Source organism: Stylophora pistillata, chromosome 6 (assembly GCF_964205215.1).
Source record: "Stylophora pistillata chromosome 6, jaStyPist1.2, whole genome shotgun sequence".
Taxonomy (NCBI): Eukaryota; Metazoa; Cnidaria; class Anthozoa; order Scleractinia; family Pocilloporidae; genus Stylophora; species Stylophora pistillata.
The window spans coordinates 12,322,075-12,344,701 of record NC_142524.1 but is presented as its reverse complement, the minus strand read 5'-3'; the positions used below and the strand labels follow the sequence as shown (position 1 = coordinate 12,344,701).

The following is a 22,627-nucleotide window of genomic DNA, read 5'->3' as shown; positions in this document are numbered from 1 at the left end:
GAGTGAAGACGGAGCGGCAAGATTTTGAGAGCTGAAAACGGTTTACGAAGAACGCGAGTTAGTCGAAAAACTATTCCCTCGTTTACCAAATGTAAGAACAAATGGGCGGCAACAATATTTTATAATGATAATAATAATAATAATTATTATTATTATTACTATTATTATTATTATTATTATTATTATTATTATTTTTTTGTCTTAGCCTTACCCTGCAGCTTCTGTGGACGTCAGTGCCGCTGAAGGATCGGTCAACACGGCCACGAGAAGAGCTGTAGGAACAGGCACTGACATCACTTTCATCAAACAGCTTATGCTTCTACCGATTTTAAACCCCAAACCACTCTGCCAGATCGTCAACCCTGACGTAAAAGGCCATTCAACACTCGATAAGTGACGAGAATAATCTTCTTTGCTCAAGTGTTGGCCATTTAAGAAGTTTTAAGCACTGTTCGTAGGTCATATCTTGCCCAATTTTTCCAAGGGCACTTTTGGCTGCTCTACGTTGTACCTTCTCCAAGGTGTTTGACTCTTTTTTAAGGTGCGGACACCAAACTGGGGAGCAGTACTCGAGTATCGGACGGACTAGGCTTTTATAAAGTTTAAAAAACAGTGAAATAACGAATAAGACTGGCATTTTCGTGAAATTAAGTTTAATGTTTACAGTAAAGAAATCTGATCAATATCATAGACATTTACGAAAATTGATATAGAAACATCAAATAACAATGTTGGCAGCCACGCGCACTCAAATCTATTATTTTATATTCTGCTAAAGGCAAATAAAGATGTCAAAAACTACAGCAACTCTGGAGAGTCTGAAAAAGACCTGTCCAAATCAAAATAGGGCAATTAAAACGATTGCATGATCTCAGATAAGTTTCTATCTGCCTTTTTGTTTGCAGTTTATTTCTGCCTGCGTATATTCAAAGCGGTAATTTTGATACAATCTAAACATGTTATTGGGGGGTAGAATAAGTCATTTTTCAGCACTAAGCTAAGTTAGAAATTGGCTGTAGGAGTAGCTCGAAAGAGCAGCAAGGGTAACTGAAATATAATAGTGCTAAATGGATTGATTAATTTCTCTTACCTTTTAACTGAGTTATTCATCGTTTTCTCGAGGAAGTGGGCGATTTGAAATTCTTTGATGGACGCATGTACCTGGCTCCACAGCCATACGCTGTATACCAATTGCTGTACAGATTTCGTTTCCTCCTGACTCCAGAACTCCTCTCTGATGTGGTTTGACGTGCATCCCTATGGCAGCCATCTCACCCGCTCGAGGCTGTAGAGGCGTATCTGCTGTCTGGGTCGGTCGCTCTGTTTTGTACATCCAACATGGCACCAACCTGTTCCGCTCTTTGCCGCCTTATTTTTGTCAAGACTAAGTGGTTCTCGAGGAGGACACACGTGATTATGAACAAAATAAAGCCGAGAATGGCGAGGCTTACGATCTCAATAGTTGACATCGTACTGAACTGTAAATCTCTGACTGAAAGTGTTTATCTAAAGCAACAAATGAAGCTTATGTCTGTAGAAAGGAACCGAGTTGAAGTACTCTACTGACAATTTTTTCAGGAGTAAGTCAACCAGAACATCAATCGATCGCCCTGATTGGTTAATTCATTCTCACAGTTGCTTCTCACAGTAGGTGCGGGTTAATTATGGGCGTAATGAAAAACGAAAAAATATTTGTAGTGTCATTCACATGAACAAAGATTTAGTAATACATAGACAGGTAAAAACGAGCGATATAATATCCCGACGTTTCGGCGACTTCATGACGCCATTATCAGGGGTACAAATGAAAATAAAGTTAACAAATGCGAGTTTAAGAGTTTCAACTAATTTACATCAAACAATTGACTCCGAGTTTGAGCGTGCAAATGGATTCTGTCCGTGCTAAAGTATTTGTGTAGCTACCTCCCCTATGTAAATTAGTTGTAACTCTTGAACTCGCATTTGTTAATTTTATTTTCATTTGTACCCTTGATAATGGCGCAATGAAGTCGCCGAAACGTCGGGATATTATATCGCTCGTTTTTACCTGTCTATGTCATTCACATGGATGCACAAATTGAGCCGGACCTGGAGATTTAGCTTAAACGTAACTTAAGGGCCTTAGAAATTGTATTCTGACTGCCTCAGTACTGCTCGTCAACAGACTTCCGAAGTACAAGTCTATTAACTTCACCGTTTGATTGCCGCGTTAAAATTAAATACCTAGGCGGCTTTCTGTCCGAGCTATCATGAGTAGAACATCACACCAGTATTATGAGGATATGAGTGACATGCGAGTACATACTTTTTAGACCAAGGCCAAACGAAACTGTGGTAGCTATCAATTGTGATTTCAAATCAATTGAAGGGAGGTGCTTTGATTAAATTGAAATGTAAAGCCCACATGCTGGTGTCGCGCCGCAAGAAAATCTAAATCAAGTCTGTTGTTCCCATTGATTTGCGCCATTAAGGAGGTCTAATTTAAGTGGAAACACTCCGTGGATAGCCTTATGGCACGCAAAGTGAACTGTCTCAGGACAATAATTGAACTTTCCCTGCCCACTGGTGATCTTATGTTGTTGCTGACCTTTTCACCCAATGAGACGTCGGGAGACAATTGTTGCCTTGACTACAAGCAGTCGCTTTTTTTCGGGAAAGTCTGTCGCGCGAGTCATGCATGCTATCGTCGCGCGGAAGTCTGGCTGTGAGGCGATCATGTTTAGAAACATCATAAACGCGTCCTTTAACGCCTTCCTTTCTGAACTAGCCTGTGGAACCGGCCTTGTTTTGTGTTTCCAGGCGAACGAAGGCAAGCGCGAGTCAACCACGAAGTGCGAGTCACGCGAGAGTGGAGCAGCGCGAACCCCTCGCGCGTGACTCGCACTTTTCGCGACTTGCCTTCGTTCGACTGAAAAAGCGAGCCAACACCATTCTTCTTGTTATCCCGCTCTGTTATTGCTGCAGAAGAGCGAGTGCTAGAACGAATGAAGGCCGAGTGTGGTTATGATGGAGTCAGGCAACGAGATTATTGAGATGTGATGCAATGGTTTTCGTGTCTATTTTACTCGCTTTATCTATTTCATGATTCACTTGGTCCGTGTTCTAGTGAGTGGAAAATTGCAAATGTTATTTCTCTTAAAAATGATAACCGTCAACTCAAAACGAATAACCGTCCTGTCTCTCTGCTGGCAAGTTTTTGTGAAAAAAATGATTTTTTTTTTCATCTGTACAATTTTTTGATAGAGATTTGATTTCTGCATAAGCTCCAGTGTGTGATTTAGTAATTTACTGGTTGATTTTCTTTGTACACAAAATATATGAAGCCTCGGAGAGTGGTAAAGAGGTACGTGTTGTGTTCCTTTGAGTAAGGCATTTGATAAGCTGTGACATGCCGATTATTTGTTGTGTAAGTCAGAGAGTCTTGGTGTACAACCACCTTTACTTTAACGGTTTGAGAGTTATTTACGTAACCGAAGGCAGCGGGTAGTTATAGAAGGGCAATCCTCTGAATACTGAACAGTCAATTCTGGAGTCCCTCAAGGGTCTGTGTCAGGACATGCTTCTATTTCTTATTCACATTAATGATATAATTGATGATTTTCGCCTCTCTTCCTTTGATTCATGTCAATGATACTACACTGTTTGCGATTGTAGAGCCCGTCGTATCAGCTGGTCACCTCAATTGGGATTTAAACAATTCGGATCTCTGAGTGGGCTGGCAAATGGTTAGTAACTGTCGAATAATTATTTAACGTGTTTATTCGATGACTCGTATTCACAACTGTCCTTAATCAAAAAGCACATGAGTAATTAATTTAAAAGTCTCGTGATCAACTGTCAATCATAAATGTCCTTGAACTCTGTACAAACAAAACAGAAAACAAAACCCTATGGGAGCTAATAAGTTTCACGACAGTAACTATAAATCCTGTTAAATCTCGCAATGTGACTTGTTATGCAGACCTCCCCCCCCCCCCCAGCTAGGCCCTCATGATAGCATTAGCGTGGCTGATAAATATACAGTTATCATTTCAATGCAATTTCCATAGACATTTGTTTACAGCTGTGTGCGTTTAATCATCGTTCCTGTATGTTTTCGTTGTGCACTGTTTTCTTAGTTCTTGGCAGTTGTTTGACGCTGAGCTGCGGATGAGTGATTTTGATAGCGTGAATTGATCGTTGAAAGGCACTTAAAATGACTGGAAGGCTTCTTATTTTAATTTTGTAAAAGGTCACACTCTCTGTTTCGGTTGATGAAATGGCACGCAAACACACTGGTCTGCGTGTTGGAAATACGGAGTGTCGTCAGCGTGCCGCAGCTAATTCCTTTCAATAATAATTGAAGAAATATCAAATAAGACTGGAATTTTCGTGAGAATAAGTTTAGTGGATACAGTACAGAAATCTTATAATTATCATGGACTTTGACGATAATTAACTTATCCACTACATTAATTTGACATGCTTTCAAGATCTAATTGAGTGCTTTGAAAACAATTCGGGAAAACAAGTATAGCGGTATCACTATGAATTGGATAACAATTAGAGCAGCCACGCGTACTCAAATCTAACATTGTAAAGGCAATGGATAAATGATATCAAATGCTCCAGCTGGTCTGAAAAGTCTGAAAAAGACCTATAAAGATAAAAATAGGCATTAAAATGATTGCATGATCTCAGATAAGTTGCTATCTGCCTTCGCTTGCGATTTATTTCTGCTTGTGTATATTCAAAGCAGTAATTTTATAACAACAGAAACATATCAGGAAATTGAATAAACAATTATCGACAGTTGAAAATTGGCTAAAGGAGTAGCTTGAAAGAGCTAATATATTGAAATATAATATTATAGTGCTAAACGGATTGATTAATTTCTCTTACCTTCTTTTGAACTGTGCTATTCATCGTTTTCTTGAGGTAGTGGGCGATTCGTAATTCTTTGATGAACACATGTACTGGGCTCCACAGCCATACGCTGTATACCGATCGCTGCCCCTATGTAGTTTCCTCCCGACTCCATAACTCCTCTCTGGTGCGGTATGACATGTATTCCTATGGCGGCCACCTCACCCTCTCTGGGTTGTAGAGGCGCATCAGTTGTCTGGTTCGCTCTGTTTTGTACATCCACCATGATCCTTTGCTGCCTTATCTGTGTCAAGACAAAGTGGTTCTTGACGACCAAACACATGATTATAAACAAAATAAAGAGACAGGCGAGGCTCACAATCTCAATAGTTGACATTGTTCTACACTGTAAATCTCTTACTGAAATCGTGTATTCAAAGCAGCAAACGAAGCTTTTGTCTGTGTACAGGAACCACGTATAATATAAATTATTAATGAAGCCTCTGTACGTAAAGAGGAACCAATTAGAATTGTTCTGCACGCAGACATTCCAAAACGATAGTCGAGCGGCGGAACATCAACCAACTGTGGATTAATAAGGCGCTCTTTAAAGGTTTCTTTGTGGTTGCTTGGGTCTCATTAATCAAAGACAATTTTTTAAGGGTGGCACTTTTGAGGTCCTCGAGATTGCCACTTGGCTAATTTGCTAATTTAATTTTGCTTGCAAAGCGTCTGAAGACATCGTATGCAACTAGTCAGATCGTTGGCGGGTACATAGTCATTTTAAAACAGTGAAGAGCTATGAAGTGTACTTTCCCGCGGTATTTAGCGATTAACAAGAAGTGGTTGGAGTACAAATTCATTGTATTAGTAATAAAGTCTATTAGCGGCCATTTCCTTTTCAGTTTTCTGAACTGAACTGAATTGAACCGTACAGGCGGAAGTTTAACCCTAACTAGTCCGAGTTGTTTTTCATAAATAGTTTACCTCAGTCGTAATCAAGGTCTTCTTAGTTCTGGGCGCAATTCTTACTCAAGTCTCCTGCATTTTCGCGCTCTGTATGTGATCTGTTTTTTAAAAGGTTTGTTCTTTTTGATGCCGACGTGGCTTTTCTTTTTTACTTTAGATTCCGTTTTTTAAGGATTTAGGTGACCTCGGAAAACGGCCGATTACTGTCAACCACAGGGGTATTGAACCCAAAATATAATCAGTTGTTTGTTGTACACTGTAATTATGCCTTGTGAGGCAGGCCGCTTTGGTGAACGTACAAAGCGTGAAGACTCAATTGCAGATGCTAAAATAAACTTTTACGCAAGCAGCCGACTGATGAAGAATGTCGTATAACCGTCGCAGTTTTCAACTCCTACTTAAAGAAAAATCTCAGCATTTACTGTATAGATGAGGGTTGAAGATTCGATATTAATTAAAATAAGAGTTTAGATAAAGAAGAATCTTTCACAACCCAAAGAGTGCCTCGTGTGTATTTTTAACATAAATCCGTCTAGCTTAGGGGGCGGAATACTTTCGTAAAAACAGACGGGAGGTCAAGCGATCAGGCAACGTCGAGCGCCGACGAAAGCGGATAAAAAACATCCCATTTGAGATAATATTACGACAGTATTATAAACCGATAGAAAGTGCGGTTTATTGCCAAATGAGGGGCTGCATGTTTGAGCGGAAGTGCATGAGTCACTTTGGTCATGGAAGATTTGTTAAAGGTCTTCGTAGATGGGAACTGATTAATTTGATGTTGATTTTGTTCGAAAAGAGTCGTCACATCGCTGGCAAGGTATTTTAACAATTAAGAGCTGTGATATCAAAAGCTGTTTATGGAGGATATTACATGGCTGCGCGGGGATACGAATTTTATCTCCGAGTGCTGTAAGTATCTCTCACGAGTGAGCGAAACGAACGGCTGAAAGATACATTCAGCAAGAGAAGATAAAATTCGTATCCCCAAGCGCCCTTGTAATGTTCTGTTTATTTTACAGATACTGATGAAATTTCCACATAAAACATGATGCCCACCTTTGTTAAGGTTCTTGTGTTGATGTTCGCGTGCGTGATACGTATACTTGTGTTTATGTTTCAAATTAAGCGAGCGGATAAATGATCAATACATTGGGGAGTTGTGTTTTTTCAAGCGTTTCGAAAAGCGGTCACTCTATTGTTCGAAGCAGACAGTTTTTTTGAAAACACATTTAATTCATGTCAGCATTAACTGAAGTAACTCGTAACCGGCTCCCGGTTAGCTCAATGGATAGAACGCTGGACTGTTGTGCGGAAGGTCGAGGGTTCGAGTCTCGGCCGGACCGACACTCAGGGTCTTAAAATAATTGAGAAGAATTTGCTACCTTTCTATGACATCAAGAAATGGTTAGATATTCTAGTCTTCTCGGATAGGGACGAATAAATGGAGGTCCCGTCTCTTGCAGGGTTGGGGTAGGAGATGTTAATTTCCCACACACGAGATTACTGCATGATGGATGTCCTCCCCTGGGGTGGGATGGGTGGGTTAATAGAGGGCCACAGGTTTATCAGTTTAACTACTGTCACGTGCTACCCTCTTGAAATAAGGTCTCTCTCTCTCACCATGCATGGTAAGATTGAGGACGGAATTTATGACAAATTTGAAATGGCTGAAAGTTTTCTCATTCATACCACCTAATTTTGAAGTAGCTCACCAAGTATACTATGTTCTTTGTCAAGAAGATATTTTGAAACAAAAGGATGACGAATAACACTTGCCTGTTGTTATTAATCAGGAAAATATACTTCATGAGTTTGGAAGGTATTCATGGCGGTCACGTTTTTGTGACAACTAAATCCTTTCAATAATAATTTTTGAAATATCAGATAAGACTGGCATTTCCATGAAATTAAGTTTAATGGATACAGTACAGAAATCTAATCATTAATTATCACTAAGAATTATGAAAGTTGGTTTAGATACTGCATATGAGATGCCCGTAAGACCTATTGATTTGCGGGAAAACAATCTCGACGGAAAGTGGCGGTATCACTATGAAGCGAATAACAATCGGCGAACAGCCACACACACTCAACTCTATCATTTTCTATCGTCTCCATACTACTTCTCTCTGACATGATGAATTTTTAAAAAGCAATGGATAAATGATGTCAAATGATCCAGCCGGATTTGCCGCTATGGAAAACAATGTGTCTCGAAACTTTTGAATCAGCTGTATATTCTCTATTCTTTTTAAAACAGAAACTTTGTTGGAAGTGGGGTTCAGAGGTTACGAAATAGAAAACTAGTATTGGTTTTTGTATTCTAGAGATTAAAATTGGAATGCAAACGCAAGTCTAACTTTAACGCAGCGTTAAAGAAATAATTTGGATATATCAACAAAGTTTAAATGGTAAATTGGCCACCGTAATGATTACAAAAGCTGACGTTTCGGGCGTTAGCCCTTCGTCGGAACGAATAGAGGAATTGTGGGTTGTGTGTGCAATTGAGGGTTGTGTTGTTAAAGGCAGAAAATGGAGCTACGTTATTGGTGGGAGCATGGCAACGAGAAAAACATGAAAAATTAGTGGAATGAAAAGCGTTCGTTGATCCCTGTGGGATTTAGACTGCCGGTTTGAAAGATGAGCTTTTGTTCAAGATTTTTACGGCTTTCCGTGCCCCCTGAGTGCAAGGAAAGACCGCAGATTGCCATATGTTGCTTAGAATGGTTAGGTAAATTAAAATGTCTAGCGACTGGTTTCGATGCGTCCTTGTTATTCCTTTCCACGTCTCGAAGGTGTTCTCGGAATCGGTCTCCTAGTCTTCTGCCTGTTTCGCCGATGTATATCTTTTTGCAATAAGTGCAAGTTATGCAATAGATTACATTGGCGGAGGTGCACGTCAAGTGATCTGTGATCTTAATGGATCGTTTAGGTCCCGATATTTTATCAGTGTTGTGAATGAAAGGACACGTTTTGCATCGTGCACGAGCGCATTTAAAAGTGCCTGGTTGGTCATTAGTCTGAAAAGAACTTCTGACCAAAAAATTGCCTTTGTTTTTGTCGCGTTTGAATGAAATGAGCGGAGGCTGCGAAAAGATAGTGCTTGTCTCTGGATCGTTAAAGAAATAAACTGTGGCAGAAATATAGAAGAAATATCTTTCGATAGATAAGTTTATTGTGACCTTCAACGTGCTCAGTACTAACTAAAATAACTGCGAAGGATCGTGCACATATACGTTTCATAACCGCAGTTCATATATATGTATTTCATATATATTTGTTGTTTGATTTATCATCTACGGGTTTATCTCGAATTAATTTGATGGCCTGCTCCCAGTTGGCTTGTTAGCTCAATTGGTAGAGCGCTGCACTAATATCGCAGAGGTCAGTGGTTCGAATCCTGTACAGGCCTGAATTTTTTTCAGGTCTGATTTTCACTACTGCTTAAATAGTGCTTTACTGCGAAGGATCGTGCACATATACGTAATATAACTGTAAAAAAAAAAAATATATCGTTCCATACAGTAGCGTCATTTGGTCAATGTCAGGTCAATTAGGTCAAATGTCAGTTCATTACTCACAGGAACACAGGAATAATATAAAATTTTATGGTGAAAGAAAAAGTGGAATCTTTCAAAATGCCACATCGCACTTTTCTAGTCTTTCATATTAAAAGCTAAAAAGTTCGGATGTCCAGCATACTTTAGCTGCCGATAGCCTGCATAGCTGGTAACAGTTTGTGTGCGCTCTGAAGTGTAAAAGACCAGCTGTAGAGGGAAGTGCTGTGAGAGGCCTGTCCATAATTTCATTTCAAGCTTTACTTCAAACGTTATCAATTCTTATTAGTTCAAGACGTGCACGATTGTACCTCAAGTCTCCTGCATTTTCATCCATAATTATGATCTATTTTTTCGGAGGTTTTGTGAGTTTGATGCCAGTATATCTTTTTAATTCTGTTTTTAAAATATCTAGATGGACTTGGACTTACAGCAAGGTCAACTCAACTAATTTTAACCTGGAATATGATTTTTTTTCTGCAACTATCCCCTTAGGCTCGATTTCCGCCGCTATCTCGAGTTTGGTCTTTTTCGTTCCTGCCCGAGAAGAGTCTCTTCGGGGAGGAGCGCGGGCTCCGGTTCCCGAACAGCGGCGGGCGCGCGGCTCTGGTTGACAAATGAAGTGTGCGTAAGACAGCCGAGGCCCGCATGGAAAAAAAAAGAGATCATTGCGGGTGCCAAACTAAACTTTCAAGCAGACGACTGACGAAGAATGTCATCGAAGGTATCTAAATCATGCTGTTGTCAAGTATGGCATTGGATACCGGAGGGACTTGACACGATTCCTACTGAAGGAAAATCTCAGAATATTCTGAAGGTGATCACAGCGCAATCCGAGCCTCGTGTTAACGTGTATTTCAAAAGAAAGCCGCCTAATCTATTAACATTAGAAGTCCTTATAAGCTAAAGAAGTTTGATTACCGCAATAAACTAAAGAGATTTTACAATAAACTAGAGATTTCATTACTACAATATTATTGGGGTTATAAGCCATGCGTTAGTTTACTACATTACAAGCTAAAAGGTAAGTACAGTTGTCATACAAATTAAATACAATAAAATTACTAGTGAGTTAAAACAAGACATAATAATCAAATACAGGCAGAGCAGACTGGAAAGTAGAGAGGAGAGAATTGTGATATACGCATTTGAGTAATGCCCACCTTTGTTACTGGTGATACAGGCTTTAGGACTATTGATTACACCGAACCATTCTAAATTGCATTTTGTAAAATCATACATACTCAATCAGCCAGTCAAGCCATAATGCACTTGAGTTTTGCACTCAACATTTCAATAGTTCACCGGCAAAGGAAGCTGAAGAAGTACCAGGCTGGAAAGTGGAATGAAATGGTAAGCTCCTCAAGCTTACCATTTCATTAGTAAAGATCCCATAAGTGAGCAGCCAACATTTCAATAGTTCACCGGCAAAGGAAGATAAAGAACTACCGGGCTGGAAAGTGAAATGAGATAGTAAGATTGAGGACTGCATTTTATGACGAATTTGAAATGGTTGAAATTTTTCTTATTCATGCCACCTTATTTTGAAGCAGCTTACCAAGTATCCTCTGTTTTTGGTCGAGAAGATACTTTGAAACGAAGGATTACCAATATCACTTGTCCATTGTTATTAACCAGGAAAATACTTTTCCGGAATTTGGAAGGTATTCATGGCGGTCACGTTTCTCTGCTCCGCAAGATTTGTGTCTTCTTACCACAGCTAAACCCTTTCAACAACTATTTTTGAAACATCAAATAAGACTGGAATTTCTGTGAAATTAAGTTTAATGGGTACAGTACAGAAGTCTAATGATTATCATGAAGAATTATGGAAATTGATTTAGATACTACACATGACATATTTATTTCCGGAAAAACAATCTCCATGGACAATGCAGAAATCACTATGAATCCAATCAATGCCAACAGCCACACTTACTCACAGCTATATCTCCATACTACAATGCTAATCTTCATACTACATCTCCTTTCTGAAATGATGAATTTTTAAAAAGTAATAGATAAATGGTATCAAATATCAGTCCAGCTGGTCTGAATAGTCTAAAAAGACCTGCAAAGATGAAAATAGGCCATTAAATGATTGCATGATCTCAGATGAGTTGCTCTCTGTCTTTTTTGTCTGCAGTTTATTTCTGCTGGCGTCAGCAGTAATTTTAATACAGTCTAAACATGTTATCTAGAGGTAGAATAAGTTATTTTTCAACACTAAGCTAAACTAAAAATTGGCTGTTGGAGTATCTTGAAAGAGCAGTAAGGGTAATGGAAGTATACTAGTGCTAAATGGATTGATTTATTCTCTTACCTTCTTTGATCTGAGCTATTCATCGTTTTCTCGAGGAAGTGGGCGATTTGTAATTGTTCGATGGACACATGTATTTGGCTGCACAGGCATACGCTGTCTACCAATCACCGTCCTAATTTCGCTTCCTCCTGATTCCAAAAGTCTTCTCTGATGCGGTATAACATGCATCCCTATGGTAGCCATCTCACCCACTCTAGGCTGTAGAAGCGTATCTGCTGTCTGGGTCGCTCTGTTTTGTACATCCATCACGGCACCATCCCGCTCCGCGACAGCCCTTTGCCCTATCAGTATGAAGATTAAGTTGTTCTTGACGACGAAACACATGATTACGAACAAAATAAAGAGACTGGCGAGGCTCACGATCTCAATAGTTGACATTGTACTGAACTGCAAATCCGTGACTGAAATTGTGTTTTCAAAGCAGCAGAAGAAGCGGAACCGAGTAGGAGTTACCGGAGTTTATGCATGAGTGGGTCAACCAATACCAATTTGAACCCTTAGGAAAAAGATTTACTTTATTTAAAGCAGTGATAGACTCGGCGCACGTCTAATCTGTTTAGGCGCGTAAAATCACGTGCCAGGTCGTGGTTTGACCCTTTGACAAAAAATTCTTCTTGTCAGTAATTTAGGAGAGCAGTATGGAGAATATACATGCTGATGTCAGGGTGGGGGGTAAGGGCTTAACGCAGAGATTTTCCTTTAGCAGCAGCTTAAAACTGCGCCGGTTAGATGACTTCCTTATTCAGTCGTCCGCGCGAAAGTTTATTTTAACACTTACAGTGTTTCTGCACGCTTTGATTGTCGCCCAACTGAGATGCACCTTCAATAATCAGCAAACAACATTCTATTTTGGGCTAAATACCACGCGGTTGACTACGATCGACCGATGTCCAAGTCTGACAAAATCCTTTTAAAACAGAATCGTTGTTATATAAAAAAGGAACACTGGCATCGCAATCGATAGAACCTTTGTAAAGATTAGTTACACCCATGGCGGGAAAATGCAAGAGAACTTGAGGCAGAATCGTGCCCCGAGCTAATAAGACCTTGGTTACCACTGAAGTATAAAATTATGCCGAACAGAGTTACGTTTCGGCCCACAGAGTTGAAAACATTGAAAGTAAATGGACTGCGATCCCTGTGTTTGCTGTGGATGAGGATTAGGAATTAGGGATTAACTGATATAGAAGATTTCAAGGAAAGGAATAGATATTATTTCACAACCCATGGAGATTCTTTCACAGCGAGACTGCTTCTCAAAGAACTCCCTTATTTTGGTATAAACTTTATCCCGATCCATGACCAATTCAATAATCTTAGACCTAGCTCCCTTCCAACTAAGAAGTACCTCGAGAAACTCACTAGTTTCCATGAGCTTGACTTATTTAGCCTAAACACAGATAGCAATATCAGGCGCGTAGCGTGGTCATTTTTTCAAGTACGTACAAGTACATATAATCTAGAAACCTAAGTAAACTGAGCGAAAAATACTGCGTTCTTTATTTCTTGTTTGAAATAGTTGTGTGAATACAAGCAAAGAACAAAGCGTGTTGCCCTTATTTTGAGCAAACTTGGCGCAAAAACAACATTGTTTTCAAATTTTTCTGGTCCCTTCAAGTACGCACGTGCGTATATGCGTAGAGGACGCTACGCTCCTGAATATCAACCCCGATTTTAACCTTCCTAATTCAAAAATACGAAGCCAAATGAATATTATTCTCCGCACAGTTTTCATGTAATGAAAAATGGCTTGAATGTCGATACCAAAACTGGAATTCCGAAGTTTTCTTTACTTCACAACAACAATGTCAGAAGCCTGAAACGAAATTTTGAAAATTTAGAAACTCATCTTTTAAACGAACTGGAGTATCATTTCAGTGTTATAGGGATAACTGAGACTAAAATTGCAAATTCTGATCTACCAGATCATTTACCATCTCTGCAAGGTTATGAATTTGAATTCGTTCCATCACCTCTTTCCGCCGGAGGTGTTGGTATGTACAAATTAAGTATAAGATAATAGAAAAAACGTCAACCAACGCCTTCCAAGCTCTCTGGGTGGAGTTTCTCTTTGAAAAGAAAAGAAAAGCAGTATTATCTCGGTGGAATAATGTATAGACAGCACAATTCCCCAGAGAGCTTTCAGGCATATTTTGATGAAGCCCTGAGAGGTTTAGTCAGTCCGATAAGACAGTTTAAATAATATGTGATTTCAACATAAACCTCCTCAATGCCGAAACGTGCAATTTCACGCCTTACAAAGCTAATCGTTCATTCCAACGATTGATAAAAAAACTAGAGTATACAGCAACTCGGCCACTCCAATTGATAACATTATTCTAAATAAAAATTGTGGAAGAATCACAAGTGGCAACATTATCTCAGACATAAGCGACCACTTCTGTCAATTTTGCTTGACTGAATTCTCCTGCAAAACAGTGAAATTTCCCTAAAAAGACCATGGTGCGTGACTTCTCCAGGTTTCAGAAAAGGATTATAACTCTGAATTAGCGCAAGTCGGCTGGGAATGGATTCTTGCAAGAACAAATGGAAATATCAATATCGCTCTTTCAAAAATTTATAACAAACTTAACAAACTGATAAACAAACATGCTCTGCTTAAACCTCTATCAAAGCGAAAATTCAAGCAATCCTTAAAACCCTGGATTTCCAGAGGGATAATCAAATCAATAGAAATTGAAAACGCTCTATTCGCCTCAGGGGATACCGAAAAATATCTACCGAAACAAAATTATCTCCCTAATTCGTCTTAGTGAAAAGCTCTATTATCACAAATATTTTACACAACATATGAACGATATGAAGAAAACGTGGATTGGAATCAACGACGTGATGAACCGAAACAAAAGAAAATCCAAACCCATTGTTGGCCTTAAACGACTAAACGGGAATGGTCAGTGTGACTTGTAACCCAGCGAAATTGCCGAAAATGCTAAACGATTTCTTTTCTGCGGTTGGCCAAAAGTTAGCGACAAATGTGCAAGATAGTAATTGTCACTATACCAATTTCGCAAGCGCGAATCGAGTGCAAAGTGCGAGTCACGTGCGAGTGGAGCAGCGCGAACCCCCCGCGCGCGACTTGCAATCTGCGCGACTTACCTTCGTTCTACTGAAAGCGCAAACCAACACTATTCCTTCTGTCATCCCGCCCTATGAAGTTTAACAATATAAAGCTATTATTATCAGCATCTTTCATTCATTGTGAACGTTGGTTAACTGAGTTTTTATGACGTGGAGCATGACCGAATTTATTCGTCTCGTCTTCCCTAGTATTCAAAGTGTACCACGGCTTAAGGTGGCTCGTACCAGTTATCATCTTTTTGATGGTTTGTAACTTTGAAAGAATACAACAGAAAGACTGACCAAGGCCAGTTGAACAGTTTTACGGGGTTGAATTACATAATCATTGGTTATCCAAAAATAAGTGTCATTTCGTCACTAGCAGTTTCCATGGCAACGCTTTCATAGGCTTACTCAGACGCATTTTTTAGCTTGTGGCTTAAATAATTCGAAAACTAACCCGGTGACCCCCTGATTTTCTTCTGTGATTGCTTTTGGCACTTGAAAAGAAAAATGTACAAAGATTTTTAAAAAATTCTACGGTGCGGAATTTCAGAAAATCTACCAAAAGGGCAATTTTCACACATCACAAATTTCCTTCCGTAGAATTTTCTAGTTTTTTTTTCTGATGATTCCTTTCGACGTTATTATCATATTGGAACAATAAAAAGAAGGGGTCACCGGACTTGTTTTCATGCAATAACTTTCGTGAGTTTAGCAATTTCCACGCGCGTTCTCGCGCATTTAAAAATCTGGATTCTATAAGATCGACATTTGCTCATGATCTGTGTTTTAGCTACCGCTGACAATTGCGTGTGCTCGCGCGAGCACCTACGATCTGATGTTTACAGACGTTTACTGCTAAGAAAATCATTAAACAGCCGTCAAAGACAGCCTCCCGAGCTCATCTTAAAAATCCTACACATGACTTCTGGCTATATCATATTATTTTCCTTGAAGTTTCAAAGTCTTCTTCCACTTCAGGTAGATTATCCTTCACTTGAGTTCTTCTTTCTTCGTCGTCGCAAGATTTCATATCGGTTGCATATTTCTTTTAAATGTGAAGTGAAGCAACCTTTACTTCTCCGAGAATCGTCTTCGTTATCTTAGTTTCTATCTCCTGCATTCACGGTGGCCGCTCAACACATCAAATATAAGCTCTTAGGTAAACTTCTCACAAAAGTAGAAAAAATCCCACGCGCCGCCATCTTTGTTTTGAATTTTCATCTTTTGATCTCGCGCTTCTTTCGCACGTTTCTCTCACGCGCGTCACGCAAGAGTGACCTGTTCCCCGCGCGAGGAAACTGGTACGAGCCACCTTAATTAATTGATTCTATCAACTTGAAATATCATGATGATATTTTTTTATAAAATGGATAAGACCGGCACTTTCGTGCGATTCAGTTATTAAAGATGCAGTACAGAAATCTAACAAAATTTCATGATCATGAAGATTTATTGAAAACTCAGATATTACAGACACAACAAACTGAGGTGATTATTGAGTGGTTCAATTTGGGGAGAAAACAATGTCGGTTGACAGAAGCAGTAGCTAGCATTATTACACGACTCGGGCAGTCAGAGGGCCAATAACTAAAAGCATCCAATCAAAATGCTGACTTGCCGGTCAATATTCGCTCAGTATTGGACCGGGCACTGTCCCGAATGGTCCCGAATGACACCGCATTTGTGTCCCTTTGAACTTCAGTCGTATAATAAATCTCTTATTAACCAAGCTTGCTCGGGACCGTACTGGAAGAATATCGGCCCTCGGTATTTTTTGTACGGACCTCGCTGCGCTCGGTCCGTACTGTCAAGACCTCTGGCCGATATTCTCCCAGTACGGCCCTCGCGCTTGCTTAATAAGATATATGTATCACTATAGATGGATAACCTGGATGGATAACATTATAGCAGCAACTCAATTCTATCATTTCATCGTCTCCAAATATCTCCCTCATGTCTGAGATGATGAATGTTAAAAAAGATACATGAAGTAAAATGTTCACCTCTGAAAAGACCTGTTGGGACGAAAGTATGCAATTAAAATGATTGCATGATCTCAGAAATGTTGCGCACGGTCTTTTTTGTGCGCTGTCTATTTGTGCTTGCTGGCAATCAAAGGAGTGTTCTCGGATGTAAACATATTATCAGTCGGGAGAGAAAACAATTAAGTCATTAAAGTTTTCAGCAGCTTTAAACTGGCTATAGGAGTAGCTCGAAAGAGAAGCGAGGGTACTTAACAGATATAATCGTGCTGAACGGATTGTTTGATTTCTCTTACCATATTTGAATTGAGTTATTCATCGTTTTCTCGAGCGAGTGGGCGATTTGCAATTCTTTGATGGACACTTGTACCTGGCTCCACAGCCATACGCTGTATACCAATCGCCGTCCCGATTTCGTTTCCTCCTGACTCCAGAACTCCTCTCTGATGCGGCATGACGTGCATCCCTATGGCAGCCATCTCACCCGCTCTAGGCTGTAGAGGCGTATCAGGTGTCCGGTTTGTTCTTTTCGGTCACCGTCACGTTAGTTAATCAGAACAGTCATTAGGGTTAACACAAGAGTATCAACTTTTACGTTCTCCTATTTGCATGGCAGGAAACCAAACTCGTTTTTTTTTTAGTCTAGCGATAGTGACATTAATAAAAATTTCTTTCTAGTCAAGTTTTTGAACAGCACGTCGGAAAATGTGAACCAAAAGGCGCCAAGTTTTCGAGTTTTGTATAAGGGGCGTTATGAGAGTAAATTTCCAATGACAGCTTGTCAAGTTTTGGTTTAATCACACTGAAAATAAAGTTATCTAAACCAATCAAATGTACTTGCTTGCTTGCGTCAATCGCGCGCAATCGCGATCAGATCACCACTGGCTTTTTTTACTGTGTTTACGCGCAGTTTAATTGCGACGTGAAAATTAATGGGAGGGTTATAAAATAAATAAACCGCGTTCTGGCTTGCTGATATGTCGGCTGATAATGTCCTTGGCTGAGAGATTGTCCACAAAATTTCATATTTGCCCTCGAAGCTTCGCTTCTCGCGCTTTTCGGCCAAATATTCATTTTTCGGACAATCTCTCAGCCGCGAACATTATCAGAGTGAAACTCTTTATTCGCACTATTTCAAGAGGTTACTACAGATTATAAAAGTCAGAATGTATAAGAAACAGTAAATTACATCAATGATCAAAAGTAAAATGTGCACAGTGACCAAAGTAGCATAGCTTTCGAGTTGGCCACAGTCACGTATAATTAACTGGTGTATCTTAACATTTACACAAGACTTGCTTTACTTTAATTCTATATTTACACTAACCAAAGTATTTATTCACAATTAATAGTATAAACAAAGAGAATAGAGAGGTGATTAAATAAGTAAATAAATAAAAAAAATTCAATTAAGTTAAAAGAAGGAAAATTAATTCTTTATTTACTTATTTATTTATTTTTTTATAATAATAAATCGAAAGAACAAAGACTAAGATCAAAGAAACTAAAGTAAACTAAATCAATGCATTCTTAGAAGCAGGGCCCAGTTGTTCAAAAGACAAGTTAAACTAACCTCTGGTTAGGTCTAACCGGAGATTAAATTTCCTAACCGTGAGTTTGTTAACTCACTATTAAAATTGCGTTGTTCGAAGCGCGGTTAGAGGACAGGTTAGTTAACCTTTGGTTAAGCGCGTTTAACCCGCGGTTAAGATGAAATAAACAATTTTTAATATAAGAGAAAAATCGAGTTTCCAGATGGGATTTGAACCCACGACCCTCTGTGATCTAGTCGGATGCTCTAACCACTGAGCTACAGGAGACTCTATGGTGAGCAAGGGTCAATTAGTGGGTATTGACTGGAACCGCATCACGCGGCTACACAGCCAAACATCAGCTAGCGCATAGAAGCTCACTAACAGCATCACGCTGTCACATTAAAGCATCACATGCATTAAAGCATCACATGCAGCCAACCAGCCCCAGTTTAATTGCGGTTAGCATCCTATAATAAACTATTCGTACAATGTTGCCATGGTGAGCAAGTTGCGAGCTCTGCAAAATGGCTTCCTTGGCTATCTCACGCAAGGCTCGAAAACAAAATTTTAGCGCTTCAGAAATTGCCGTTTTGACAGAAAAAGTCGAAGAAAACCTTTAGCTTAAAGCAAGTTTACCAGCAGCGTCACCAATCAGAAAAAAATGAAATGTGGAAAAAAATCGCCGATGCTGTAAACGCTGATGGTGCGGCAATGCGGACAACAGCCGAAGTTCGCCTATAACTTTTAGGAAACTTCCACTGGCGTAAAACCTGAGAGCAATTAAAACTTTATGGAGCGGCGGTAAGGCGTGATTCCGTCGAGTGTTGCGACTGATATCACCGGAAACAAGATTGGTAATAAATAAAATAGACTCTCGTCGAAAGCGGTAACGAGCACGCAGCTCTTCGTCTGTGAAATCGTCGATTTCACACTGAGTTCTGGCTCTAAATCTCCTTTCTCGTCGTCGCCTTCTGCGTAAATCGCTAAACAACAAGTCCGCCATTTTAATTTTTATTCCTGATTTAACCGGAGTTTAATAATTTAACCCTGCTCGCACGGTGGGTTAAATTTAACCCATCGTTTCACCCGGGGTTAGTGTTAACCTTCCGTTGAACAAAGCAACTAACCTCCGCTTAAAATTTAACCCAGGGTTAGGCCGATTTAACCCTGGGTTTAGACTTATCTCTCTTTTGAAAAACCTTTTTTTTGGGAGTATTTATCATTAAAGTTTAAAGGTTTAAAGCTTTTGAACAACGGGGCCCAGATTGCGAAGTTACCTTGAATTACGTATGATGCATGATCCTTGCAGTAGAGAGCGCTATTTATGCAATAGCGAAAATCAGACCTGAAAAAAATCAGGCCTGTACGGGATTCGAACCACGGACCTATGCGATACTAGTCCAGCGCTCTACCAATTGAGCTAACAAGCCAACTGGGAGAAGGCCGTAAAGTTGATTCGTAATAAACCCGTGATGATAAATCAGATACAATGAATATATGAAGTTCATATATATATATATGAATATATGAAGTTCAAGGAGAAGAGGAAAGACTATTCGATTTCATGGAAAATTATTGCTAGGGCTAGAGCATATTCCAATGCCACAAAACGTTGCAATTTATGCCTCACTGAGAAATTTTTTATCATGTCTTATCCACATGAAGCCTCTTTAAACAGGCGAAGTGAAATAATATCCAATTGTAGACATCGGCGAAAATATATTCTCAAGTATTCTTAACGCTATTATCGGCGCGCGCATGATTTTCAAGATTTGAATTTTTTAAACAATGTCATGTGATCACGTTGCTGAGTTAGAGTTAACCGTCACGATGCCTCAGTGTTTATGGAGTTTGACTGATGAGTGGATCAACTTTTGTTGGTCTACGAAACAGGCTGTATTAAAATCCATATGTGCATAACTTGAGTAGTCCATTTGCTACTGTAATCGCTCCTTCATTGTCGAGCACTGTCCTGGATCCTACGTTGCCTATTTCGCTTATATATATCTATATATATATAATGTGTGGTATTCGGAAAAAAACATCTACATATGCATCCCTACAGACCTGTTTCGTTGTTGCCCCCTCATCAGGGGATTTTAATGTTCGACGGCGCCGAAACCTGTGAACTTGTCGGAAACTTCCTCCTGTCCCAGCTACAGAATCTCAACATAAACATTGGTCTATACCGAGACGACGGACTTGCCACAACCGACGCCACACCCAGGGACACTGAAAATATCAAAAAAGAAACATGCCGCATATTTAACGCCAACGGACTCCGCATCACCATAGAAGCTAACAAACAAGTAATCAACTTCCTGGACGTCACATTTAACCTCAGCCAAAACACCTACCAGCCATATACCATACCCAATACCACACTACAATACGTCCACCGCGAAAGCAACCACCCACCGTCCACCACGAAAAACATCCCCGCCGGCATCAACAGACGCTTATCATCCCTCTCATCCGACAAAAACCTCCTTCGACCGAGCCACTCCTGCCTACCAGAAAGCATTAAACACCAGTGGTTACAGCTACACACTCCACTACGAACCAACGCATACACAAAATCGCAAGAACAGCCAACGCAACAACATCGTCTGCTACAACCCGCCTTTCACCAAGAACACCAGCACTAACATCGGACATAAATTCCTCGCGCTGATTGACAAACACTTCCGCAAAGATCATAAGCTCCGAAGAATCTTCAACAGAAACACAATCAAAATTAGTTACAGCTGCATGGACAATACAAAACAAATTATCGACAACCACAACAGAAGAATCCTCACCTCCCACGTAAAGACTAACGCCACCGCCACAAGCAACACCTCTACCGCAAACAACAACAAGAAATGCAACTGCCGACAGAAAAACTCATGCCCTCTAGACGGAAACTGCCTCCAACAATCTGTCATATACCAAGCTACCATTACACGTAAAGACAACAGCACGACAGACACATACATCGGGCTCACTGCAAACGACTTTAAGTCGCGCTACAACAACCACACCTCATCATTCCGACACGCAAAACACCGCAACTCCACCGAACTCAGCAAACACATCTGGACACTTAATGACAACAACATCGATTATTCCATCACCTGGCGCATCCTATCTTCCCACCTGCCCTACAACAGGTCAAGCAAACGATGCAACCTATGCCTTAAAGAGAAATTCCTAATCATCTGCCACCCAGACCTATCAACACTCAACAAGCGTAACGAACTCGTCTCTTCCTGCCGACACAGAAACAAAGCACTCCTACGCAACAGCTGACTTGACACTTTTCACACTGCATAAACCATGTTAATTAGCAACTAGTGTAATATACAAGCGATGGTATCGCATTATTCTGCCATTAAAATCCCCTGACGAGTGGGCAATCACGAAACAGGTCTGTAGGGATGCATATGTAGTTGTTTTTTTCCGAATACCACACATTATACCCGCTCTACTATTTGTATCGAGCACTGTTTCACGGACACCAAGTTTAATCCCTCTATATATATTTAACAATTATTCCACGAGCGCGCGTTGGATATGAGATGATAGATAGCCAACGAGGCGCGTAGCGTCGAGTTGGCTATAATCATCTCATATCCAACAAGCGCGAGTGGAATAATTGTTTTATTAAAAACGTTAAATTAAATTATTAAATTTTATTAAATTTTTAGCTCCCTTTTAATTTTGAGCTGACACGTACGCTTGCCATGTTTGTAGATCATGGTATATTGGCTGATATGCCATAATGGCTAAGCGAATAAAAAGTCTTGAATTGCATCATCCAATGATCTAGTTTTTAATAAATATATATATAGAGTATAATTTCAGAGCTGAGCAAAGAGTTCCCAGCAATCAGTGACGGTTATCATGGCGGTCAGAGACGTCCGTATGGGCGGCACACTATTGTGTCTTTTATTCCTTGTCGCACTTCTACGAGAAGTTCATGAGTCATCAAACTGCAGTTTTATGCATTCCGAACGCTGTACGCGACTGGTTATTCCACTCCATTTAAGAACGTCAAGTGCTTACTACAAACCACCTTTTAAGCTCGCATCGAGGCGTTTTAATGGAGGAAGATTATTATACACTGCTACTGGTGTAGGTACATTTCAAGCGCAAAGATTGTTGATTTCTGGAGATGTTTCACCAAACCCTGGTCCGAGAAGGAAGCCTACGAAATATCCTTGTGGTGAATGTTCTAAATCCGTAAGAAGCAATCAAGACGCCATTTTATGTTCTGAGTGTAACACCTGGTCGCATGCAAGATGTCTGAATACGTCGAACTGGACCTTTCAGTACTACCTTAAT

General features: G+C 39.9%; 2 long non-coding RNA genes and 1 other non-coding gene across 4 annotated transcripts in view; 2 read left to right on the top strand and 1 right to left on the bottom strand.

Annotated features, from left to right (window-relative positions):
- Positions 1–3,741: 3,741 nt before the first annotated feature.
- LOC148728288 (uncharacterized) lies at positions 3,742–5,947 on the bottom strand. The gene is made up of 3 exons (XR_015988699.1): positions 5,833–5,947; positions 4,882–5,149; positions 3,742–4,636 (listed from the first exon to the last, which is right to left on the bottom strand). It is a non-coding gene; the product is annotated as an uncharacterized LOC148728288 (long non-coding RNA).
- Positions 5,948–6,438: 491 nt separating this feature from the next.
- Positions 6,439–22,627, top strand: part of LOC148728287 (uncharacterized) — a 37,232-nt gene continuing 21,043 nt past the window's right edge. For both annotated transcript variants that reach the window (XR_016002398.1, XR_016002397.1), the window contains exon 1: positions 6,439–6,634. This is a non-coding gene — a long non-coding RNA (uncharacterized LOC148728287). The remainder of the gene's footprint in view (positions 6,635–22,627) is intronic.
- Positions 9,157–9,229, top strand: Trnai-aau (transfer RNA isoleucine (anticodon AAU)). The gene has a single exon. It is a non-coding gene; the product is annotated as a tRNA-Ile (tRNA).